This window comes from Perca flavescens, chromosome 2 (assembly GCF_004354835.1).
Source record: "Perca flavescens isolate YP-PL-M2 chromosome 2, PFLA_1.0, whole genome shotgun sequence".
NCBI classification, from domain to species: Eukaryota; Metazoa; Chordata; class Actinopteri; order Perciformes; family Percidae; genus Perca; species Perca flavescens.
Window position 1 is genome coordinate 38,767,866 of NC_041332.1, and position 27,741 is coordinate 38,795,606.

The 27,741-nt window shown below is 40.6% G+C and overlaps 1 long non-coding RNA gene across 3 annotated transcripts; it reads right to left on the bottom strand.

The window, feature by feature from the left end:
* Window positions 1-27,741, bottom strand: LOC114572134 (uncharacterized). 3 transcript variants are annotated; one of them, XR_003694737.1, is made up of 6 exons: window positions 27,701-27,741; window positions 20,657-20,820; window positions 8,101-8,697; window positions 1,728-1,915; window positions 1,405-1,524; window positions 1,231-1,315 (listed from the first exon to the last, which is right to left on the bottom strand). It is a non-coding gene; the product is annotated as an uncharacterized LOC114572134 (long non-coding RNA). The 3 variants fall into 3 exon arrangements; XR_003694735.1 differs by lacking the exons at window positions 1,231-1,315; window positions 1,405-1,524; window positions 1,728-1,915; window positions 8,101-8,697 and adding an exon at window positions 1-96; XR_003694736.1 differs by lacking the exons at window positions 1,231-1,315; window positions 1,405-1,524; window positions 1,728-1,915; window positions 8,101-8,697; window positions 27,701-27,741 and adding exons at window positions 1-96; window positions 26,904-27,015.

Genomic DNA, 27,741 nt, shown 5'->3' on the forward strand with positions numbered 1-27,741 from the left:
GCCGCAGCTTGACCCATCCTTCTGTCTGGGATTTTCTGTAAGGTCCATCCGTCAAGACACTCCCCTGTTCTGGACCCTCTCTCCTTCATGAATTTTCTAGTGATTAAAAAAAGAATACAGTAAAAATAATATTAAAAAACAAAACAGTGAAATGGATCATTGACCCTAATTTATCCCAAATGAAATGAAATGAGCAATAGTGTTGCCATTCAATTCACACCTCTCAGATCTCGTGTACAACACATCACAGCATGAGGCTCCAGAGGTACAAAGATTTTTTCGGGTAAATTGCTCATCATATACCACGTGAGGCCTGACAACACTGTTCCTCATCAAAATGCGCTCATCGCAAAATGCCATAAAAAGAGAAGGTTGAGGGGCAACTTGACTGAATGACTACCCAAAGTGATTTGATTCCTGACTGCTATCTGAAGGAAAAATGTGCGTGGAGTAATGATTGTATAGCTGCACTCACATACGTCCTCATCCGCGTCCTCATCCACGGATGAGGTGCTCCTGAGCTCCCTAGGCGCTGCTTTATGTGTGCAGGTGTGCCCCCTTATGTGTGGACCCCTGACAGGGTCACTCCCCCAAATGTGTATGTGAGAGTATGTGTTCACCCGCCCCAATGGATAATAAAGAATAACTTAAAATCAGAAAATCATGCAACAGAATCGGTGTCCACCATGGTCACAGCAAAGAAAAAAATTGGCGTAAAGTGGCCCTTGCAGTGTATTTATGAAATGTGTTGTATGTGTTGTTTACTTGAGTTGCATCTCAAGTTGCATCTCATCTGGAAGAAAGGGGATGTAGTCTGACTGCACGGTCACCATAAATCAAGTGTTGATGATGTTGACGTCACTAGTGGGTAATCCCTTTAATATTTCCTCATGATCTGTTAACTTTCCATTCCCTACATGCCCTGTAGCCCAGGCACCATTAACTGCACTCAAAACATTCTGGAGCAGGTAGCTACACTTTTTTTTAGAGAACAATTAATGTAGGGGTGAGTTATTTCTCTTCTGTGTCTTGAGTTGTCAGGCTAAATATAAAGTTAGTTACATTGTAGCATCTGCTAAGAAATTTGAACATAAATACAAACAAAAACAAACGCAATATCCGGCAGGATCGCTGATACAACTTTACATTTAAGTGTGATTTTCTAATAAATGGTGGTAAATATTTGATCTCTTGTGACACTGGGTATGGAGTCCAAGATGTAAACCTGTCGTAGTTTCACTCTGGCAGCAACAAGGAACCAGTGTGCATGTCTGCATACCGGCAGAAGAATCCAGTCATAGTCATCCAAACGCACCTACTCACCAAAACACATAAAATAGTCTCAGTAAGGACACAACATCAATATTAAGTCTGGCCAAGTTATTGTACAATCGTTTTATTGACCTTTTTGTAGTCCCATGTAGTGTGTTTGCCCTGTACCCAGAAGTGCACAACAGCGCACTGGAGAACAAACACTTTCTTGGGAGATTCCTCTGACAGGACTCCAAGGTATGCCTGTATGATCTATACACACACACACACACACACACGCAAAAAAAAGCCTTAGTGTAACAGAGTACAAAATTAAATGTTAAAATGGGTATTGTAAGTATTGAATAAAATGATTCATTGGACGTTCCATAATATACCCATTGACAAGAAAATGTGTGATAAATATACAATTTGATTGCCATAATAGAATGACAACAAAAACTTGCATCACTCACATTGTCGTTGAGCCATGCTCCAGGTTCAAGAGTCTCAAGGTCCAGTTTGTGTACAGTGATTCCACAAACAGTGAAGATTTCGCTTACTGATATTTCCGAGGATTCGGTGGGAACAAGGAAATGAGGTGATGGCAAGGGATTGGCAGGGGATTCTTCAGAACAAGATTCCTTAGCTAGAATTAGACAAGCTAAAGGATGTAAACAGGAAATAAAAAAGACATAAAGGATACAGAGTAAAAGCACAAAGAAATATAAAGATAATGACAAGACTCTACACAGGTGTTTTCCCATCTTTGGTCAGACTGCATGGGTCTTCATCAATTAATTGGTCACCAGGTACGGTCTCAAGCAGTAGTATTTGTTTATTTGACTTCCAGGAAGTAAGCAAATTCTTTAATGTTTGCAGATTATCTAAATATTCTTGGCCTCCACAACTGGCAATAAAGGATGCAACCTCCATTGCAACCTGGTGAACTGTGTTAAATCTGTCATTGCCACTGTCTTTAGATTTGGGAACTGTAATTGGATGTAATTTAGGTGTACAGGTGCTGACGTGTAAGGTAAGCATATTGTGTCACTTCCGGTGTTCCCGTGTTACAAACGCTAGTTTGCTGCTCCAGCAAAAACTTACTCAACTCTGCTTTATTGTTTACATTAGCGGCTATTTGCCTGGATTGCATTTGAATTACAATTGTTCTACTCAAGCACTTATAATTAGCTTCTCTTACAGCGACTGCCTCGCTGATCTTACAATTGTTAAAACGCTGTTAGCTACTTTAGCTTAGCCATTAGCAATGGCTAATTCCTCTCCCTCTCCTGCTCTTTATTGCTCTGTGTGTCAAATGTTTAGCTATTCCTCTGCCTCCTTTAGTGATAACGATGTATGAAATAAATGTAGTATATTCGCTGCTCTGGAGGCAAGGCTTAGTAAGTTTGATGCATGAGGGAAGCGTAGCGTTAGATCTAAACCAGGGAGTACACATGATGACGGTCGCTCTAAACCGGAGCATCTTTGCCTCTCTAACAGTTTCTCCATACTCAGTGATACACCCGCTGAGAAGCCAATTCTGGTTATTGGGAGCTCTATACTGCGACATGTGAAGCCGGCGGCCCCAGTGGCTGCAGTCATATGTGTCCCTGGGGCCAGAGCGGGCGATATAGAATCCCATCTAAAGCTGCTGGCTAAAAAGAACCGTAAATACAGTAAGATCATACTTCACGTAGGGGGTAATGGTCGTAAATCGGAGATCACTAAAATTAATGTTGAGTCACTTCGTGCATACGCAAAGACAATGTCGGACTCAGTGGTTTTCTCTGGACCCCTGCCAAACCTGACCAGTGATGAAATGTACAGCCATACGTCATCCTTCCACCGCTGGTTGTCGGGGTGGTGCCCAGCTAATGATGTGGGCTATGTGAATAACTGGAATTGGAATTAAAAACGACTGCAACGATAGAACAAAATAGGAAAATTAGATGTGGAATATTAAATATTAGATCTCTGTCTTCTAAAGCAGTATTGGTAAACGATTTGATATCAGATAATAAAATTGATTTATTTTGTCTTACTGAAACATAGCTGGGCCATGAAGAATATGTTAGTCTAAATGAAGCGACTCCTCCCAGTCATATTAATACTCAAATTCCTAGAGGCTCAGGCCGAGGAGGGGGAGTTGCAGCCATCTTTGATTCAAGCCTGTTAATTAATCCTAAACCTAAACTAAATTATAACTCATTTGAAAGTCTTGTTCTTAATCTTCAACATCCAAAATGGAAAACATTACAGCCAATTATATTCGTTATTTACAGGGCTCCAGGTCCATATTCTGAATTTTTATCTGAATTCTCCGAGTTTTTATCATGTTTAGTCCTTAAATCAGACAAAGTACTTATTGTAGGTGATTTTAATATCCACGTGGACATTGACAATGATAGCCTTAGTACTGCTTTCAACTCATTATTAGATTCAATCGGTTTCAGTCAGAGTGTGCACAAGGCGACATACTGTTTTAACCACACCCTCAACCTTGTGCTGGCATATGGTATTGAAATTGAGGATTTAATAATATTTCCGCAGAATTCGGTATTATCAGATCATTCTTTAATTGCTTTCGAATTCCTACTACCTGACTATACTAAATTAGATAAAAGCTTCTACACTAGATGCCTATCTGACAGTGCTATAGCTAAATTTAAGGAAGATATTCCAACAGCATTTGACTCTATGTCATGCCTTAATTTAACAGAGGACCTTTATGTTAACTTTAGTCCCTCTCAAATTGATACATTTGTAGACGGTGCTACGACCTGCCTACGGACGACTCTAGACTCTGTTGCTCCCCTCAAAAAGAAGATGAGGAAGAAAAGTAAACTAGCACCTTGGTATAACTCCCAAACTCGCCAATTAAAACAAATCTCGCGAAACCTCGAAAGTAAATGGTGTTCCACCAAAGTGGAAGAATCTCATTTGGATTGGCAAGAAAGTCATTAAACCTATAGGAAGGCCCTAAGAAAGGCCAGATCAGATTATTACTCATCACTAATAGAAGAAAATAAGAACAACCCAAGGTTTCTTTTCAGCACTGTAGCCAGGCTGACAGATAGTCACAGCTCTAGTGAGCCATTTATTCCTGTAGCTCTGAATAGTGATGACTTCATGAGCTTCTTTAATGATAAATTTATAACTATTAGAGATAAAATCCATCAGCTTTTGCCCTCAACTTCTAACGGTTCACCTTTAAACGCAGGACCGCTAGAAAGAACGACTAGTCCCGACATATACTTAGACTGCTTTTATCCTATAGACCTTCAACAATTAATGTTAAAGATATCATCAGCTAAGCCATCTACCTGTCTCTTAGACCCCATCCCAACGAAACTACTCAAAGAAGCATTACCCGTGGTTAACACTTCATTACTAGATATGATCCATTTGTCTTTATCAACAGGTTATGTACCGCAGTCATTTAAAATAGCTGTGATAAAACCTCTTCTGAAAAAACCCACCCTCGATCCTGAGGTCTTAGCCAACTATAGACCTATATCCAACCTTCCCTTTCTCTCCAAAATCCTTGGGAAGGTAGTTGCCAATCAGTTATGTGATTTTCTACATAGCAATAGTTTATTTGATGACTTTCAATCAGGATTTAGAAAGCATCATAGCACATAGACGGCACTGGTGAAAATTACTAACGACCTAACTGCTGCAGACAAAGGACTTGTCTCCATTCTTGTTTTACTAGATCTTAGTGCTGCATTTGACACTATTGACCATTCAATCCTGTTACAGAGATTGGAACACTTGGTTGGCATTAAAGGAATCACTCTAAGCTGTTTTAACTTGTCAATTAAACCAAACGAAACCAGTCAGCTAGCAAAACTTCAAGCGTGCATTAAAGATATAAAATCCTGGATGACCTATAATTTTCTGATGTTAAACTCTAACAAAAATGAAGTTATTGTGCTGGGCCCTAAACACCTCATTATCTAAAGACATAGCTACTCTGGATGGTATTGCCCTGGCCTCCAGCACTACTGTCAGAAATAAAGGAGTTATTTTTGATCAGGATATATCCTTTAACGCGCATCTAAAACAAACCTCTTGAACAGCCTTTTTTCATCTTCGTAACATTGCCAAAATTAGGAATATCCTGTCTCAAAACGAGACTGAAAAACTAGTCCATGCATTCGTTACTTCCAGACTGGACTATTGTAATTCCCTACTGTCATGTTGCTCAAATAAGTCCCTTAAGACTCTCCAGCTGATCCAGAATGCTGCAGCGCGTGTTCTGACAAGAACTAAGAAAAGAGATCATATTTCTACTGTATTAGCGTCTCTGCATTGGCTTCCAGTAAAATCCAGGATTGAATTTAAAATCCTTCTCCTGACCTACAAAGCTCTAAATGGTCAAGCACCATCATATCTAGAAGAGCTACTAATACCTTATTGTCCCACTAGAGCACTGCGCTCCCAGAATGCAGAGTTACTTGTGGTACCTAGAGTCTCTAAAAGCAGAATGGGAGCCAGAGCCTTCAGTTATCAGGCTTCTCTCCTATGGAACCAGCTCCCAATCTGGGTTACGTGGGCAGAAACTGTCACCGCATTCAAGAATTAACTTAAAACTCTCCTATTTGATAAAGCTTATAGTTAAGGAGTGAGGAGTTGCAGCATCCGCTTAACCAGGCCCACCTGCTTCTCTTGATAGTCGTCAGATTAATAATATAACAAAAGTAGAGGGAGGCAAGCCAGCACAGCCCGATCCGGCAGAGGAGAGTTACAAGCCCGAACCTCTCCTTTGACCTGTCTCTCTTAGTTACGCTGTTCTAGACTGCCGGGGGACTTCCTTCCTTTGACACACTGAGCTGCTCTCTCCTCTCCCTTTCTATTACCATTTATGTGCATCCTGTCCCAGAAATGCTTATTACTAATCCTAGCTTCTGGGGAGTTTACTTCCCGGAGTCCTTACTGTATGTTTTTTCACCCAGCGTATTTCCTTGGAGAACGTTGGCACCAAGATCCTGGTTGCAGCTGTCACCGTGGTCCTCCTGCACTCCCTGCTAAGCTCTGCTGTGCCCTGCAATGTCATGCTGCGTCCTGCTGAACCCTGCTGCTTCCTGCTACGTCCATCCATGCTCTGCTGGGCCATGCTACATCCTGTAACGCCCTGCAGCGCACTGATATGACATGAACTACTACGACTACCATTTGAAGTCACTGTTCCATTATTAATGTGACTATTATTGCCACTGTTCATCACAGCCCCAACTGGCACCGTCAGACACCGCCTACCAAGAGCCTGGGTCTGTCTGAGGTTTCTTCCCACGAGGGAGTTTTTCCTCACCACTGTCGCACTGCTTGCTCTTGAGGGAATTACTGTAATTGTTGGGACTTTGTAAATTATAGAGTGTGGTCTAGACCTACTCTATCTGTAAAGTGTCTCGAGATAACTTGTGTTATGATTTGATACTATAAATAAAATTGAATTGTAATTACTTTGAATGGCCTTGAGTCATTATTTAGGACATTTTCTAGAACATCCTCAGTGTGCTTTATCCATCTCGGATGTATGTTTGATGGGTTTATTCCATCAGCACCTTTGCATTCCCTACTGTAAAGAATATGGGCACAAGGGAGTCCATAGGAAATCGAAAAAGAGCAGGAACAGTTTGTCATGTCTAGGTTTACCATATACCTCTTGCAACCATGTTTCCCTTCTTGTTTGACAGAGTACCACTCCTACTCCTTCTCAATGTTGAAGCAACCACTTTCCAACTTATTTAGCTCTCCAATTACCATCCTGTATCCCTTGTTCGTAACAATGTCAGACAGCTCCACTGCTGTTTTGGAATGTACGGCTGTAATTGAAGTGACTCATTACTTCACAATGTTCCTGAAAATTTCTTTCGTTCACTTGTATTTCATTAAATGAAACAATGAAATTGACAGGACCTTCTTAACTTTTGAAAAGTGACTCTCAATGATGTTGTTGGTATTATTGCCCATTGTGGCTAAACTATTTCTGAACATGTGTGCCCAAGCTGGTTTCTCAGCATCCCAATGTGTCATGAAGTAGTTGAGATATTTTTCATCTTTGCACTCACATTTGAAATGTTCAAGAGCTTTCAGATATTGTTCACCTGTATGGCTGTACAGAATAGATCTCAGCACGGTCAATAGTTCTCTTTTTTTCTGACGTTGGTTTTCTGACCAACACAGCAATTTTTTTTCCCCAGTGTTTAACAACATGGAAAGAGCATAGCAAGACATTTGCATCTTCAAAATTCTTCTGAAGAACTTTAGTCTGAGTCTTGTCTTTGTCTACCATAAACGTTTTTATCCTTTCCCAATCTCTGTTTTGCTGCTTGAATAGGTCACACATGTGAGAGAGGCTTTTTTCAGTTTCAGAACGAAGGAAGGCATAAGCCACCGGCTCTCCACAACCTTGCTCATTCATCGCTGCAAGGCATTGCAGGGTATAGCCTTGTTTGTTTGTTTTATATGTGGCAATCATGAAGATTATGTCAGGGTTTTTCTTGAAACTTTGCTTCATTCTCTGGGTCTGGATATAAATCATTTGGATACCTCCTTCCTCATCCGCAACAATGTCTGCAGTGTCCCCTCTGGCTTTCAAGTCTTTCACTATATTGACAATCTGATCTGCATCTGAGAGGTTATTCTTGGTTTTTACTTTCTGTCTAATATTATGCAAATCTTTCAATTTCATTTCCTTGCCGTATCTGTTTTTGACCAATCATTTTAACATGGGAGCACTGACCTGGCAATGTCAAATTAACAGAATTAGCATAGTGGCAAGTGTATGACACCCTATGCCTTAAACCCACCAACCTAACATCACATTAAAATCACACTTACCTTCAATTCCAACAACTTCTCAATTTCTTGCCTTTCCTTCGCATTTGGTCGTCTGTTGTGGGCATACTTTGCAAACAGCTCAGCAGATACAGGATGGTTGTGTTCTTCAGCCACGTTGCTAACAACCAGCTTGTTGACATTTTTGTCAAAATGAATCTTAATGACTACAGGACAGTCCATTGCCTTTCAGAATATCAAAGCATATGATATGTCTCTTAGTTATAGTTAAAGGTGCTAAATGCAAGTCCATCTTGGTTTGCCGACTAGTGGTTTCACATGCATGCACATCTAGGAAGCAGCCACTTTAAACAATAGCCCATGCTAATGAATTATTTTCTTTCCAAATATAATTTGATTTCACTGGATCAAACATTTCTAACTTTTTTGTATACTGATGACTCCATAATGGACACAAGAAAGGGTCAAATTAGAGTACTTAAATGTACTTCAGACAGTTATATCTGAACAGTGTATTTTTTCAGATCTTTATTTATGCATTGGATGGTCACCCTCTGCACTCCATGCTTTCATTGCTAGGTGGAACTCTTCATAACTGTCAAAGGACTGCTCCGAGTATATTTTCCTTGGCTGGTGTTCCTTTAAAAAAGAAAAAAACATTAGTCGTTGGGTAGAATTATGAGAAAATGAGCAAAGGTGTGACATAAGGCATTAAAGTATATTACCAGTATGTCAGACACAACACAAAAACACTGGAATACTAACATGACTCAAAGCATTGTTCTAGTATCAACGGGTATTAGGGCATTTAGCATTTACATTACTGTTAATCAGTCATCACTTGATGATATACATTGTATTACCTTGTAACTGAAGTGACCCATACAATGTGCCAAACATAATGTGCCACATGAAGAGCATGAAGAGACAGTGCAGCATATGATAGTAGCAACAGCTGAGAAGATTTGGGTCTGTGGTGACCAGGTCCACCTCACACAAACTTCCTTCTCCTTCTCTTTACTACTACACACACACGCACGCACGCACGCAAGCACCCACGGCACCGAGTGGGGCTCTCCAAAGCTCGGAGGCGAGCGGGGCCCTGCCACTGGAGGAGATGTGACAGCGAGAACTGGTTCAATGGCTTGGTCAGCGACATGAAATTGTAGCGGCCGTTGGAGCTTCCGAGCACCGGGCTTCCACTGCTACAAACGGGGTTTTTAGATTTAGGAGAAAGCATTTTATCTGTTAATCCTACCGACATAAACACTTTGGCGTTATGTAGTTGACCCGCAGTGGTGAATTGTCTGCAGTTCTGTGCGGGTTGTTCCCGTGTTGTGATTGTTCTCATCTCAGCTATTTCAAAAATCTTTCATTTATTAAATATCATGTTTTCAGAAGCATCACTTTTATAAAATTTTATGTGACATATTCAGACTTCAAGCAGGCACATCCAGACAAACGAGCAGGCTTATGTGCCGGGGCTGAGCCCCGGTCCAATTTAACCACTGCTGCCAACGTAAACAAAATCTGAGTAAATATCACCAATGACATAGCCTATGTAAATATCGACAAGAAACCATTTGCGTTAGCTAGCTAAGTTCCCAAAAAATCCATTTACACTAACTTTATCCAACCTTAGCTAGCTAGCAATTAGCCAGAATACCTACCACTGGTTGACTTGTAGCTAGCTACAGAAGTACTGTAGTGCTAGCTAATTAAAACCTAACAAAATGACATATATATGGCAAAGCGTTACCTCCGAATTCCGTTTCAGAATCGCTTTCTTCATGTTCTCTTCATTTGCAGGATATATCTTCTTGCTGCTACAACAGATTGATGGAATGAAACGAAATTGTGCCTTCTCTCCAGGGACGTTAATACACATGCACACTTCAGGATGCAAAGAATGTGTAGTAGCAATCCAATCCAAAATGAAAACCTCCTCACTGGGGAATTGAACACCAATCTCCGGAGCCATAGCTCTTCATCATAACCACCCATCTAACATAACGTTCTAGTGGAATTTAGCGTAACTGTTGACTACTAGGTGTCTCTCATAGATATATACACTAGATGTTGCCTTGAGGTTCTAAACATAGCTTAAAAACCGCCGCCATCTTGGAACAGGGGTCCGAAGTTTTCTTGCATTCAGATCAACGCTAAAGATGCCGGACTTTAGTACTGCTTAATGATGTTCGATAGAGGAAATGAAAAGAACAAACAGCAATGGATAACATTTAACAGGTGACAATGTGTTTTATGATATATATGCCGCCTTCGACCAGCAATCTGAGCTCGGGCGGCGCGGGAGGTGGAGAGCTCCGTGGCCGGCCGCAGCGTCTCTTCCCCCGGGCAAAAACACGGCTTCGCCTCGCTGCTGCGCCGGTCCCCGCTGATCCAGATCGGACCAGCCAAAGACAGAGTGGTGATCGGGAGGATCTTACACATAGTCCGGGAGGATCTTACACGTAGTCCAGGACGACCTGTATGTCGATATCGGCGGGAAGTTCCACTAAGTTTGCCGGCGGCAGGCGGACGGAGAGAAGCTACAGCGGGGCAACAGAGACCGTCTGCGGCTGCAGGATCTGGAGCTCAGTGCCCGTTAAAATGATATTCAACGCATAAATACATACAGAAATAAATAGTGGAGGAGTGAGCCTGGACATTTCAGACTGTTTAAACTTCACTTTGAAGCAGAAACTCTTAGTTCAGAAGGGTGAAGTTTCCGTTTGGACTCAGATCTGTGAACCGATCATAATAAATATTCTTTGTATTAACACATTAATTAGTTTCTTTGTTTTGTAGTCGATAGTTCATCTTTTAGTTTACTTAAGTGGAAGCAGTATCAAGTGGAAGAATGAGACTATAAACCTAGGCTTACAGGCACTAGGCATTACATTTTGAACAAAGTAGATTATATTAATATCAAAAGCTTAATTTTTCTCTGGACTCGATCATAAATACATGTCTGACCTTTGGAACGAATCACAAAAACTAGAAAATCGCATTTATGACGATTTATGGTGATTTTATTTCCGTTAGCCCTTTACCTACATTGACGCTGATGCATTAAAGAGGAGTGACTCCGCTGTTCCAAGATGGCGGCTTTGTTGACGCATTCGTTCCAATGAACTGACGTAGTCAAGGCGACATCTAGTGTATATATCTATGGGTGTCTCTAAGCCTCGGTTGCTAGGTAACCATACTGTATACAAAAAATAGGTACTAACTAACAAACTAACGGTTGTATGCTTTCACTGAAGACAGAAAGCGCAACTGTAGTATCCATTTTCTGCTAGCAATTCAACTGTTATGAACTTTAGAGACAAAACTTTCCTAATATGCCAGTTTCTGCAGTCATGGATGATGAACGTCCGCTATGATTTCGGTGCACGCGAGCAACGTGTTTTTGTTGTTATGTCACAGGGTGTGAATAGCTCAGCTGTGTGGCCGAGGCTATTCGTACCGGTGGTGGAAATAGACACTCCATTTAAAAAATCAGCTGAAGACTCTGGAAGTGACGTAGTAATTACCGCTCTGCGTCTGTGAAAGATTGCTGCATGTAAAAAAATAAAACAAATTGCTGCACACTGTACGTGAGAATTTATACAATAAAAATACCAATAATGAAAAAAATTTGTTTTATGCTAAGCACTTTGATTTGCCTTGTCGCAGAAAAATACTAGGCCTACACCTACAGTTAAGTGTTTAGAACTACAGTCTAATGGCTTGTTTGACTAATGTGCATTTGTTTTGACTTGTGGGCTACTGTTGTGAAAAACAAAAAATAAATTATATACAAAGAGAAGCATTTTTTATTTTATTTTCCATGCACAGTTATTTAAAAACACAATTTTCTAATTTTGCGGTTGATGAATGTTTATAGCAAAGACTAAAGGGAATAAAACATGAGGATATTTATGTGTGGTATGTGTTAGTTTGAGTTAACATCACACTGCATTATTTGTTGTTTTAAATACATTACTTTTTTTGAAATAACAATTTATGGTACCATATTAATTATTATATTCAGAAGATGATCCTCATATCAATCACCATGGTTACGTACAGCTTGTAGCTATAACCTTTGTAGCCTTTTAAAAATTAAGAAGGGACCAGTTTTAGGAAGCATTTTCAGGAAATTAAAATGATAAGCAGATTTTTGCTGAGGCTTTTGTTCACAGAGATGTATATAGCTTTGTTTGGGTATGTGTACACGTGTTTTGGCATTTTTGGCACACTTCTACCTCAGCCTATACTGCATACAGACACAAGTACTTTTGCATATTCTGCTAAAATAGCAGAGACCTGTGGTGCCATGCCAACAATCTCATTCAACCATTTCTATGGTCCGTACATCTGGAACAAACTACTGCTAAACTGTAGGTCGGCACCTAATCTAAGCTCTTTTAAATCAAGGCTGAAGACCTTTCTTTTTAACACTGCCTTTTCTTAATTCATTTTTTATTCATTTTCATTTTTTATTTTTTTATTTTTCATATTAACTGTTTTCTATCTGTTACCAATTTGTATGAATTTTTGACTGTGTCTTTATGTCTTGTGTAAAGCACTTTGAATTGCATTGCTGCTGAACTGTGCTATACAAATAAAATTGCCTTGCCTTGCCTTCACAAAGGGTCGTGACATGGGTCAGAGGGTATAAGAGGTCATAAATGATGAACCAATCCATCAGCTCTACTCCTATAGGGACCTTGGTGTGTATATGGACAACACCTTTGGCTGGAAGGCCCGTGTTCAAAGTGTGTTATCATTTAGAGCAGACACTCACGGTGAATCAGAGGGTCTATGTTATACAAGGCTGCATTACAGAGCATTTTGAGATGTTAGCAATTTCTAAAAACATCTCATTTAAAGCTTGCTTGTCAGGGGAGCACAGAGAATATGGTCTGATCTATCTTTATTCTCCATGCCAAGTAGCTTTTATCCTCTGGCAGAAGAAATGGGTACCCCAATGTAAACTAAATATTTTTAAACTATAGCCCTAATTTGGACCTACCTCAATTAAAACGTTAATGTTGCTTGAGGCTGCAGGGGTTTTGCAATAGCTTCATGATATGATGCATATAGGGTTGTGTGTAGGTTGTTCTTGTCACTGTTTTTGAAAGATGAGCAATAGATTGTGGCTGTGTGATGTGCTTCAGTCTGACTACATATCACTTTGTTCATTTTTTTTTAATTGTAAGTATATGTCATCTGTATAATAAAACAATATGTCAAGTGTTATTTGTGAAGCATTTGAATTCAAGGCAAATAACCCTCTGGGAACAATAAAGTATCACTTGCAAAATGGTCCCTGTGATATGTAAAAATTAAAACCCTGTCATAGGACTATAGCAAACACATCATTGGAAAGGTCTCAATCTGGAGAGGAACATATGTCAGTCTGAAGAGGATACATTACTCCTGCTTCGAAATATTGACCTCTGAACCTTGAACCCAGTACATGTAATTTAACAACAGAAGGTGCTACACACATAGGACCAGCTGTTCTAGAAAGCTCTGGACCTCAGCTGTCATGTAGATATGGTCTCAAAAGTTTACCCACTGTAAGCACTGTCAAATATGGTAATGAGGTATTTTCACCTATTTAACGATTCAATTTTTAAAATCTGATGACACCAGTGTGTTCCGCATCCTAAAAAACCCCAGGGTGTATCCAAAATTCTACACTACCAACTTCTACTTATGAGAAATATACCAATATATTTAAGAACTGTTACAAAGCTCGTGCACTTGTAGTTCTTCCGGGGTGGGTGGGTGGACTTTTTCGGATAATGTGTTTCTGCTGCCTGCCGTAAATGGGCTTCATTCCATTTCAGATTGCCGCCACCTGCCGGCCGACCGAGCAAACAGTACATGAGACAAATACATGAAACTGTATTTTATTATTATTGCTATCTTTATTGTTTAAATCCTCAAATACAACATAAGACAAAAACATTAATATTACGAATATTATATATTTGTATCTTTCCTATCCGTTGAGCGGTAATTACTATGTCACTTCCGGAGTCTTCAGCTGATTTTTTTAAACATTATTACGGTGCATAACTTACATGGCTTGCTTGAATTCTAATGTAGAATGTGGTCTATTATTTTCTTGATAACCGAACGTTGTTAAGTATAACACACCGTTGCCATGCATAGCAGAACGTTGCCATGGATGCAGTTCTTTTCACTCTGGAGGAGAACTATCAATCAATCCGCTAAAAGAAGATTCATGTCGGGGTCCTGATCACCCTGTCGTTGTTGTATTCGCTATAACAACCACCTCGCTCTACATTATCCCTTACGTACATTGAAGCGATACTTGCTGATTGCTGTCTGATTCTGTGAATGAATGCCCGCATTGCATTGTGGGACATCGGCTTTGAATACGCCAGCTCGGCTCATATCGTAGCCTACTGTTCTGTCTTATTTACTGTAATATAATATACTAATAATATTTCACAATATTTCACACATAATATTAAAATAAAGAAATGCATACCATGATAACAGCATAATAAATGTTGATAGATGTAGCATTATAGTTTTAAAAAATATCAATAAACAACAAAGCCATCCAGCTTCCCTGGATGAAATAGACCAAAATAATAACATTAAAAGAAATACATATAAACCGTGATAAGATCTAGTGAATAAATGTTCATTAAAACAGCGGTTATTGGGCTAAAAATACCAATAATATCAAAGCTTCTCTGCTGCAGCCCGACTGGCAGAAAGATTTGTGCTGTGATAAAGGAAGATGCTTCCCATTGAAATACATTAGTTTAAAAAACGTGACAACACATAAATCTTCATAATATCGTGATGGTATCACGATCTAATAGATTTATTTTCGTGATGCCATCACGAACTGACGTGAGACTGGGTTGACAAACGAGCATAGGCCATAACCGCACAGCTGCTGGACTTTTTAAGCGATTGTGGCTGTGTTGACATCTGGTTTGAACGGGGCACAAGTGAAATTGTTCACTGCTATGACCACGTTCTAAATCGTGTCAAAGAGTGCAAGGTCTTTTTACACATATCCTGATTGGCTTCCCTTTTCAGACATTCAGCATTCAAGTGCTATTGGATGATATTTGCCAGCGTAGAAAGGGGTGTAGTGGTAAAAAAAACAGGTGGGTAAACTATAAATTCTGTGATCAGGTGGACCACGGCCTACCAGTGTATGTGTATCCTGATGACATCGCTAAGGCTATCATTTGATGGTACCAAGGGTATCACTGCTTGTTCCCTCATAGGTCACACAATCACTATTCAATTCATACATAAATTCTCTCTCGAATTGTCCTATCTCTGTTTCTTCATTCTCTGTTTGTCTTACCTCTTTTCCTCCTCTTTTCTCATCTCCTCTCTCTATCTCCCTCCTCTCTATATCTCCTCTATCTGTGCTCTCTGCATCATTGTCTGTCTCACCTCTGTCTGTAAAATTAAGTTGAAATGGAGAAAAGACAGCTTAGCACACCACATCCTGTCAAGTAGCCGGTCACATTATAAGGCCTATAGTCTAACCCTTTCAGACAAACCATTAAAATAAATTATTTAGCATGCATTCAATGTTTAGGTATCCAGTCTGAATGCTATAGCCTATCTACATCTTTAAGTTAATTGACTTAATACTGTCTCTGTGCCAGTACCATTTCGAGAAGGGCAAGGGGGAGGGGGGACTCCCCCGTCAATCATTTCAAATGGTAGCCAGTCAGAGTAAACTAGCCCAGTTATTTCTCTAAGGATTTTATTATGTCTGGGATTTGAAGCCATGTAGCATCATCCACAATTGGTTGTGAAGACATTGTAGATTGTGTTTTATTGGTGAGCTAATTATGATAACTTAAACTCTTTCAGGCTACACCGCAAATGCGGTTGGTTAATATGATTATAACATTAACTAGCTGACTAGCAAAGGGAGCTTGTTGTCACTAACTTTCAGTGGCTTACATGCCAGAGAATGCATGAAATAACATCCAGTTATTTATTTGACAATATATCCTGACTTTTACTTGTAACATGGGCTAATGGGAAAAGGTAGAGGTGACTTGCAACTTTGTGTCTGAAAGGGGTAACCTAATCAACGCCGTGAGTCAGTGGCATTAATCTACCGTGAACCAAATTAACCTCAAAAACATGAAGTTTAGTACTGTTTTCCGAGCTCACTTACTTTGGGTTTGTAGCCGAGGCCATTTGCTGGCACCAGGAGGAGGGTGTCTTGACGGCGCTTAAAAAAACTGGCGCATATCCATTTTTAAAATCCATTCAGACGCGATATAGTGTAGGCTAGTGACTGACAAATCTTTGATGCAGTCTGCTTTGATGCAGCCTGCTGGCTATGCAAGAGATTGGTCAAGGAACGATAGGCTATTTAGAGGTGGATAAACGCTATTTAAAAGGTGGATAAACACAATTTAGAGGTGGATAAACGCAATTTAGAGGTGGGTAAACGCTATTTCCGAATTTCGGGAGGTGCATAAACGGTGTTTACATTACATTACATTAACCTGCACTACATCCCTGAGCGTAGGCTTCCACAAGTAGCTCCTACTCGCTGGTGCAACGTTTGGTGTCCACAGTGACAGAGAAGAACAGGGAATTGAGAGGGGTAGGATAATAAAATAACAATAAAAAATATAATAATGATAATAAATAAATATAACCGCAAGCGGCAATATGCTGGTTGAAACCCTTTCTTGGCTAATAGAAGGATGTAAATGGACTGCATATATATCTGGCTTTTCTAGTCTTAATGATTACTCCAAATGCTTTTACATAATATAGGCACCATTCACACACTGTGGCCTAGGCAGCAGTCAGATAAACATTCATATACTGATGGTGCAGCATCGGGAACAGTTCAGAGGACCAAGGACACTTTAACATGGGACTGGGATTGAACCAGCAACCTGCAGATTGATAGATAACCGCTCTTACCACCTGAGCCACATATTTCACAGTGTGCCCCTTAGTAAAGATAAGTCTGACACCCCTGATTTAACTGTTTTTTCACATTATGCAAATTGGCAAAAAAAAAGGCTTTCTGTAGAACTGGACAAATGGTATCATATTTTATGGGAAGCATTAGCACATCACCATCACTTACTGTGACAATTTTCATGTCTTTAGTTTAGGCATATAATTAGCTAATATAATGCTAAATAGCCCACATGCACCAATCAATATGACACTTCAGATTGTGGTTAGTACTCGCCCCTGTGTACCAATTTTGGTGAAATTAATCCACCTGATTTTGCGGTACATACTTGTGGTATTTTTGGCACCCCCTTTGGGTCAAACTCAAAATCGTTGCGACGGCCTCAAGACAAACTGAAGATATGTTTCAATTTGTATAATAATTAATCAATCTGTCAGTGAGTAATTGCCAATTTCCTGCTAAGCTCCGCCCTTGCGAAAATCTTCAATTGATGGCGGCCATATTTTTTCACGAATCTTTTATGGTAGATGTGTGTATCTCAGTCCCGAATGGCAGTATACCAATTTTGGTCTTGACAGAATCAAAATTTACAAAGTTGCTGTTTTTCACATTATGCAAATTAGCAAAACATCCATCATGGTGGACACTTATGTTCCAAAAGGCTTTTTTGTAAAGCACATTGAGCTGCATATGTGTGAGATATTTCAAGTCAATCGGACTTAAGGTCTGAGTGGCGTGGTTTAAAAATCCCATTTTTAAACTTTAATTATAGTGCCAACATGTAGCCGATTGGGCTATTTTTTCTTGGGAACGGAACACACATAATTTCCTATCATTGGACAAAGTTTCGTGTTTCCAGCTCATTCTAGCTCACGGTGATTTGAGCCTAATAATAACAATAAACCGGAGCCAAAACAATAAGGTTCTACCCCTTCGGGGTTTGAACCCTAATAATAATCATAAAAATTATAGTGTAGGTGATCCATTTACCCACTCATAAACATGTAATGCACTAATTATAAATTAATATTAAAGAAAATAATATCAGTGTTTATTGGAGTCAATAAATTGTTTCTATAAGATAAAAAGCCATGTACAGCAACTCTCCTAGGTGTTCGAGCGCATGCAGAGTCTGATGATGACACTGTCCATTGCACTGATGGATACATCACCTTCTTTGCTAGCTTCGATATCTGTTTTTGGTTGAAAACCCTTCAACAGTATCTTCTCATACTCTGTTGTCTTTGAAACTCTCCAAAACATGGAGCTCATGGAGACGTTTACGCTTGGTACAGCTCTACTGCAGCATAATTGACAGCCTCCTGACAAGGATTGTCAACCGCTTCCGTGGCCACAAAAAGCTGGTATTCCTGGCCATTCTGGATCCACAATATTTCTGGCATTACAGTGACCATTTTCCCAATGCTGCTTTTTCAGGTTTGATGGAGAGCTAAGGTGCATATTTCAACCAGCCCCGACTCTACACTGAACTCACCGTCATGTACAATAACTTTATATATAAAAACTTTGCGGGTTAAGAGCCCAGCCTACATTCATCAGTTTCTTGTCAAAAAAAAGAACTGAAAGAAAGCATGGCACAAGTGTACAATCTCACGTCTCATTCTGACAATCCCTATGTCCCCTGCCTCTGTGGAGAGGTCATATGCATTTTTATGCTGAAGTATATAAAAACCTACTCGACGAACACGAGCGAGCAGGCCCAACTGTCAGACTTGGCCTTAATTTCCATCGAGAAGAAATATCCAATCCTTTTGCTTAATATCTTAGCCTTGCAAAATGCTGCACCTTACCAAAACTAAAGCTAATGCTTTATTCTGACTAGCACTCCCACCCACAGATGCTGGTTGTGTTTAACGTTACCTGAACTAAGTGATCTAATTTGAGCTAGCTCGTGCATAACTACCATAGCTAACACCAAGTTAGCAAACTATAGGTAAAGCACACTCGCCTGTAGATGACAATGATGAACCTTATCCTGAATCATGATCGTTTGGTTAAATAAAAGATCCTCCACTTTGTCTTTCACCTTCTGGTTGAAGCCAGGCTGCTATCCTTCTCCTTGCTGTCTAATGTTGGGCAGATGCTCATGCTAGTTTTAGATTTATTTCAGTACAGACTGTATTTCCATCAGCTCATGTGAGGGAATGTTGTCACCTGCTGGTTTAGCTAGTAAATGCACCTAACACACGGATACTTTTGTACAGATCTGCCGTGGTACAAATGGGACAAAAATCTGCAAACAAATAGGAGGCAAGTCACAAATGTGACATGGCAGCCCAGTCTCATGCCAGGTCGTTATATAGTCACGTTATTGTAATCTATTAAGTTGTGGACAGGTTACGTTTTTTTCGTGTGGCGATTACGAAATTGAAAGCAATGCATTTTAATGAGAAGCATATTTCGTGATCCCAGAACGCTGACGGTAGCAAGTAGTTGATAAGGCGAAAGTCCGCGTAGGGAGGTTGGTCGGGGTGGTGGATAGGTCAGAAAACACAGGACTTTCACCCCGGAGACCGGGGATCGCGCCCCGCGTGTGGCAGTACCTTTGTCCCGCGTGTTGCAGTTCCTTTGTCGGCGTGTCCCGCGTGTGACGGTTCCTTTCCCCGTTCTTTTTTTTTTCCTAACCCCAACCGTCTCGTTATTGTGGCGTTTCATTTCCCCGTTGTGGTGTTTCATTTCCCCGTTGTTGTGTGCCGCTTCGGCCGGGGATCGTGTCCGCGAGTGGCGGCCCGTCCCGTTGTTTTGGCCGACGTGTGGCGCCTCATTTCCCCGTTGTTGCGTCCCCCAGAGTAGGTTTGAAAAGCGTGACCTGTACACGTTCAAAAGTCGTTGCATATACACGAAAAAAACGTCAAAATCGTAACCTGTACACGAATTTATGAATCAAAATAACGTGACTATTACACGACCTGGCATGAGACCGGTTGGACATGGCCCACAAACTGACAGGAAGCAATCTACAAATGTGTACAATCCATTTCACATTTACAAATGGATCCACAAATGCGTATATGTTTATTGTGGTCTTTGTGAGGTTAGACCCTTCAGAGCTGTGTCCTGCCTTTACGGTCTAAACATTAAAACAGTAAAAAATAATTGACAGGAGAGTCAAAACTAAATATTATAAAACATAAGAATTACCCAAAGAGAGAGGGAATGATAGGGAGAGGGAAAGAGAGGGGACTAAAGGAGTGTGAGGGGTGGGGGTGTGTGTGTGTGTGGGGGGGGACTGCGGCGTTAGACTACGCTGTCAAGATGCGATGACACAGCTCGCTGAAGCCGTTATGGTCACACACACACATACACACAGACATTGTTCTCTATGTGATAGGCAGGAAAACTGTAACAAGTCATGTAAATGTAATGTATTGCACACATATACAGTATGTACAAAACAGGCTCTCTCAAATACTTGTGCGCACATACATGCACACAAGGACAGGACAGCACCAAAACCCTAGGCATTGTCCTTCAGTCTGAGGTAACGAGATCTAGTTCTCCTCTCTATTGCTCTCTTTCTTTCTCTTACATGCGCACACACACATGCTGTACCCGATGACTGTAAGTGCAAAGAACCATAACAGATAGAAAGACATTGCATACTTGGCTGATTCTTACCTCTAGTGTTTCAGATCATCAGTTCTGCTGCATTACAGGGAGTCAGTGTTTAGTAACGGAGATGCTGTAGCCTGACTGCATGTCCTCTCTCTCGCTCTCTCTCTGCTGTGCTGTCCTGTGTGTGTTCCTTTATCCGCACTGCTCTTGCATCCTGTTCCCAGTTCCTAGGGGGTAGTAGCACAGTAGGGTATTGTTACTGACTTTTCTCTCTTCTTAATAGATGTACTGACATTTCTTCATTAATAATTCATTATCATTTTTTTATTAGTTTACCCAGATGAGATGATGAAAAAAAAATACTTTATATTTTTGCTCCCAGTTAGAGAACTACAGGAGAGATAATTAGGCAAAATTAAATAAAAAATAAATCAAAATTACAAATTGCACTCTTGCGTCATACGTCACTGTAAGCAGGTTTAAGTCCTATTTATCAGATCAATCTCGGTTTATTTATCAGATCGATCTCGGTTTGTTCATGTGAACGATGAATCCACCATGCACGCTAAATTTAGTCACAGTATTCCACAAGGCTCTGTGCTTCGACCAGTTCTTTTCACCTTTCTCTAGGCAATATTACTACGAAACACTCCAAAAACCTTCATTTTAATGCAGATACTAAATTATATCAATCAATCAAGCCAGTAGAAACCAATCAGTTAAACTTAAAGTATGAATTAGTGACATAAAAACATGGATGACCTACAACTTCCTGATGTTAGTATTGTAATTGTTACTCTCACTGTCTGCTGCAATCTTTTGCTTTCCTGGATAGATGCTCAATGTTGCTGTATGACTTGTCTTTCTTAGGGAATCATTGTTTACGGTGCAGCTACTCTGTCTTTAGCTGCAGACTGTTGTACGTCCCAGTGTTGGAATCCTTTCCAGTGAAATACAGCCACACTACACCATTTAGCTTTCAGCATTTTAACCGTATTTAAGCCAGCTACTAGATAAAAGGTAGGCTAAGTTACCTGCTGCCAAGTGTAATGTTAACTAGCATCACATGCAGAGATGCTTTTGGTGCCTGTGATGTCCATTATTTAGGACTTTGGACAATTTACCGTAAAGAATGATATTGCAGTAGTTAATTCTGTGGTTGATGATGAAGGAATGGATCAAGGTTTCAGCAGCAGAGAAGGTGAGTGATGGGCGGAGACGGGCGATGTTTTTGAGATGGAAGGCAGTTCTGGCGATTTGACTGACCTGGTGTTCAAAGGAGAGGCTGCTGTCAGAAATAACTCAGAGGTTGCGGATGTGTGAGGAGGGAGACTAAGTGGAGTCCCCTAACTAGCGCATCTAGCACATTTGTTACTTTGAGTGAAATTTCTCATTATTGTGCAAGTGACTTATTGTTTTGGGCTCACTGCAGGCAGAAGCCAAAAGTTAGTGGGTGTCAGGTCCAGGGCCCTGCTCTTAGTTCATGTTTGTTTTGTTTGCATTGACTTCCTGTTTTATTATACTCACCATCTGTTTCTTTACAGGTCACTTGTCTTCCCGTCTTTGTCTGCCGTCCCGCCTGTGTGATTACCCTCCCTTCCCTAATGTGTGCCACCTGTGTGTAATTGTCTCCACCCACCTCAGTGTATATATACTTACCTTGTGTAGTATCTTGTATCTCAATGCGTTATTCCTAGTATCTTTTCCCTGTGTTTTTGTATGACCTCTTGCCTGCCATGTTTTGAACAAGATCTCCCGTCAAGCACCTGTTAGTCTCTTCCCCACTAACACAGAATGTTTAGGGAACATGAGGGACGTTAGTTTCTGGTTCCCTAAAGGTAAGTTCGAACCAACGTTTAGGGAACGTTCCCTCAGGGTTATAACATTCCCTAAACGTTAAGGGAACCAACCAATTGAAACATTCTCCTGTGGTTGCACTGTACCTCCACACAACTTTTCCATTCGGTTGTTTTGTTGTTGGAGTGCGGTTTTGAAAATGTTTATTTATACCAGCTCCATTTAAGTTTTTGAAGTAGCATATAAAAGATTTGCAGTCACTTGATTTAGATTCACTCAAAAATGATTGGTCTTATAAAATCTAAGTACATAGATACAACATAGCAAGAGAATATATTTATTTTTAGACTGATAACAATTTTGTTGAAAACAATACTTTTGTGCTTGATTTCGTTTTGTTAACTGTATTAGGTGAAAATACCTTACGATTTTCACAACTAAGAAAATTCACTTCTTTCATTTCACATTTCACTTCTAACAAGTGGCTCAGTTCAGTGTACAAATCCAACCGTTACACCCCCACGCCAGTAGAGGGAAGACCCTCTGCTTTCAGGTGACCGATTGAAGTCCTGTCCTGACTTCCGTATACAACGGTACCTGGCGAACAGGGCACACAAAAGGTTTTAAGATCCGTTCGTTTGGTCCCAAATTCGAACTGAAATACTGCCATTGACTAAAACATATGCTGACTACACTTCACCGACAGTGTTATAACGCAAGAAAACAAGTTAGCTTTCCACAGCTAGCTGCGAGTGCTGCTAGCCCTATGGATACATCAAAGTTGGCGACAGAGGCTGAGCCTTCCCTCTTTGATGTTTTAACCACCATAAGGTTCCTGGACAACAACGTGGGAGATTTTGGTAAACAACCTAAAGAAAGCTCCGACATGGTTGCCAGAATTATACAGCGAGTCAAGCTGACTGAACTCAGTCGAACTCACTGAATGCACATCCAAATTGGAGGCTGTAATTCACCATAACACATCCATGGTATTATCTTATGATACATCCGAGGGATGTATGCATGTATGTAAAGCCTGTTACATGGATGTAACGTCATTAGCATTTCCCAAAACTGCCGGGGCTATCGGCTCAAGCTAAACAATGGAGCTAGTTAGCTAGGTAGCTAGCTAACGTTAACATAATATCTTATGTGTCCCTGAGAGCCGATTGGGTTTAGGGTTTAACACTTATCTTACGATACATCGGAGGGCTGTATGCTGTAAAGCCTGGTGCATGACTGCAGCAGACGTGGAGGACCCCACAGTGCTGCCCCACCCTCACAATATCCAACAGCCCAGTGTCAAAGGTGGACTCATTCAAGTTTCTGGGCTCCATCATTTCCCAGGACCTGAAGTGGGAGTCCAACATCCTTAAAAAGGCTCAGCAGAGGATGTACTACCACAAGAGCTATTGGCCATCTTCTATACTGCTGCCATCCTCCTGCCTCCTCTCCTCTGGCAGGCGCTACAGATCCCTGCACACAAAAACAACCAGACACAAGAATAGCTTCTTTCCCACTGCCATCACTCTCCTGAACTGCTGGTAAGTGGGGTCATCCCCACTTTGGCCATTCACCTACACATACTTTATCATTCCAATATGCATCTTGCACACTACATTTGCACTATTACTTTGCACTCTACATCCCACTCCATGTGTACTTGTATAATAAAATCAATACAAGTCTTATTTGTATAGCAGTATTTTTTTTTATATTGTGCTTATGTGCCTATATGTATGTTGTCTATATATTTTATTTTTTTTTGGTACCATGGTTATTAGTTTTTTAAAGGTTAGGGGAATGTAAAAAAGAACGTTAGGGGAACGTTCCCTAAAGCAGTGTTTTTCAACCTTTTTTGAGCCATGGCACATTTTTTACATAAAAAAAATCCCGTGGCACATGACCAACCAAAAATGTTACAAAATGACACATTGTAGCCTAGTAAGATCAGAATTTTTCCTTTTTAAAAATGTATCCATTGCTTTTGCAGGCTTACATTGATGATCTTGGCCCTACTGTTTACATCCTGTCACTGCGAGATGCGCATGAAAGGTGGTACAGGGCTCCGACTAACTTTTTTCACTAGGAGCACAGTGGCCCCCAACTGAAAATTTTAGGGGCACAACCAGAAAATGTAGGGGCACACACCGTAAATCAACATGCTAACCAAATATTCACATTTCTACTAATTTCCACTGTATTACTAATAAATACTTTGATAATAGATGCAGAAATTACAATGTGCTTTTGAAGATGCAACATATAAGGTAAACTGACAGCCCCATCGCTGTCATGAAAAAAAAAAAAAAAAAATATATATATATATATATTTGTTTTTTTATTATTGTATTTGTATATTATCGTTTAGCCTGTTTTAGTTTCATCATTAAATTGCTCTTTAATGTTTCATGTAAAGCGCCTTGTTGCTGAAAGATGCTGTAGAAATAAAGTTGCCTTGCCTTATGGTGCGTTCTTTTTGTCCACAGAAGTCGATTTATAAGTCGTTTTGCGGAGTTATGAACCGGAAGTTCCAAAAAGAACGCCCCCGAGGTCGTATATATAACTTGGCTAGAGAAGCTTGGTTGCTATATGACAACAATGGCTTTAAGCCGAGTCTTGAGCAGAAAGCAGAGCAGTAGCCTAACGTTAACGTTAATCAAAACGTAATTTTCATGTATCAAACTGTGAAATATATTTGTGTAATATGTCAATAACTGGGTGAATAGAATCCTAAATGTTACTAAAAATGTTACAAAAATCCATCTTTTCTCCGACTCGTAGTATTGTGTGACAAAAAGAACACAACAACCCACGGTTATTCGTTTTTCGACATGGATGTGACGTCACACTCGAGCTACTAGTCGCGATTACAAGACAAAAAGAACGCACCATAACAACCTCAGCCTGTCAGTCAGTTACCAGGGCATAGAAACCACTGTTGTGCCTGCTCGTCTCCGAGGAAGTGTAACAACAGCACCGCGACCGCTTTCGGCTCGCCATTAATATCAGTCTGCGTGAAGTTATGAAAAACTGTAACCACACTTGAAACCACTTTATCGGCATTTCTGTGACTCACCGCGACTTCAACAAAACTGCAGAGCCGACGTAGTTTGCATCGTCTGCAGCTCTGCGTGTGTGCGAGTGTGTGTGTTTGTGTCAGAGTTCTGCTCTCTGTCAATTTTCAAAGGACACGCTTACGCGCTCTCAAGTACTGAAATTTCAACGTTTAAACGTGTAAACTCAAATTGTGGTCGCAAAATGCGACCATTTGGTCGCAGTCTGGAGCCTTTCTGGCAGTAATTCTATTGTCTTAAATCTAGAAGGTCATTATTGCGCTATACTGCCACCTACAGAATAGTATTTAATTTCTCTGCCAGTCATATTGCAGGCACAGATGCGCAACCATGGCAAATTATTTGCAGTAACTCAATAAAAACATTTGTTGGACCAATTAAGTAAAATCTGAAAATTTCTCACGGCACACAGGACGATCTCTGAAAATCACTGCCCTAAAAGGTTACAACCTAAAGGTTACAACGTTAGCGGAACGTTCTCTACAGGTTACAACGGTAGGGGAACGTTACGGGAACGTTCTCTAAAGGTTGTAACGGTAGAGATTTGGACCCGGGCCCGACAGGTTCTTCTGAGGAACAGGGTGAGATACAAGAGGCTGGCTGACCGGCGCAGATTAGATGTTAACCTCCAGATTTCAGTCATGAGCTCCGTTTTTTTGTTGGAGCAGTAGGGGCCAGTCGCGTATAGGTGGAATTCAGTGACAGCCAATAAAGTTGCAGCATTATTAATATTGTCCATGGTGCTGAAAAAGAGTTTTTTTCCTTAATATTTAATAATTATTATCTGGACACAGTTTCGAATCCCAGTTGGGGCAATGTCTGGGATGCATTATTAAAGATAAATAGGTATTTATAAGTATGTTTTTTTTACCTTTAGTCAAGTAAACACCTTAAAATAAATAACTCACGAGTGTTTCCCCATTTTTCCGTTTCGTGATCGGTGATCAAGGGCTCCTTTCAAAGCTGGAATATTCATTGATTGATTAACATGGACCTTATTAGGACAAATATGGGACAACCTTGGGAGGAGCGTGAGGCTCGTGCAAGACCGCATAAGGTAACACACGTCCGTATTTATAACGAGAAGAGTGCATACCGGTGTGCACCGCAAGGTGTTATAAATTAGAATATTGTTTTTGCGTACGAAAATTCTGACTTTTTTGCGCACAAAATCTTTCAGAATAGAATCTAGGCAGAGTTTTATAAATGTGTGTGGGGGTCTGTTTCCTCTTTTGCTGTCCTCTGTCCTCCACCCTTTTCTTTGTGGCATCCAGTTCCTGCTGAAAGAACTCTGCCTGTGCAAAGTCATTAAAGAGCATTTTTGGTTTTGTCAGACCTTCAGCACCATAGGTTTTAAAAACCTTAGTGGAGCAGTAGAAATAACTGACGGGCCTTGCTGGTAAAAGAAGTAGATGGAAGAACCATCATTTTCATACCTCAACTTTGGCTCGCCACAGGAAAGACATGTTTTTTTGTTCCGGCTGTTGCTGCTGCTTGTCCATTATGTTTCTAACTATTTTCTCAATAGAGTCTTGAGTTAGAGGTGTGGCCAGGGTCTGCACAGGTGGTGGTGGATTAACAACTGCAGCAGGAATGGTAACAACTGGCACACTGAACTAGACCAGCATAGTCCTGGTTAAGGCTGAGCAATTTTATCGATTCTGCGATATAAATCAATATTTTTTTCCCCCAAGAAAGTATTTTTATGCCGCGAGTATCGATACATAAGTCCCATTCAAATCCCCCATGTTTACCCCTGTTCACGTTGCAGGAAGAGCGATTTGGACAGCCAGCCGCTAGTGTCGCTGTAGAGCAGCCAACGTCAACTGGCGGCCCGCCGCCAAAGCTTTTAGTCTGGCCCACAGAATAATCATGAATTCACAAAATGTAAAGAGGAAAAAATGCGTTCTGTTATTTATCATTTAAAGCATTTAGAGCAAAAACCCAGCCCCCTGTATTTACATCTATATTCACATGCCGGGATTCTGTAGCCTACAGCGATGCCCGAGCTCCACTCACACGGCTGAGCCGAGATGTGTGTGCGTTAAAACACACACACAGCTGAGCCGAGATGTGTGTGTGTCAAAGGTTAAAACACGCAGCACCTGACTGGGAACAATACAGAGTTACCAACGGCCGCTGGGGCAGATGAACTCACGCTGGTCTCTTTTCTGTAAATAGGCTACAATTAAACCTTCGTGAGTAGAAAGTCAATACTTATCAATGCACTCACCTGTGTAAACATGTAGAAAGCGATATTTCAATCTGCTCAGT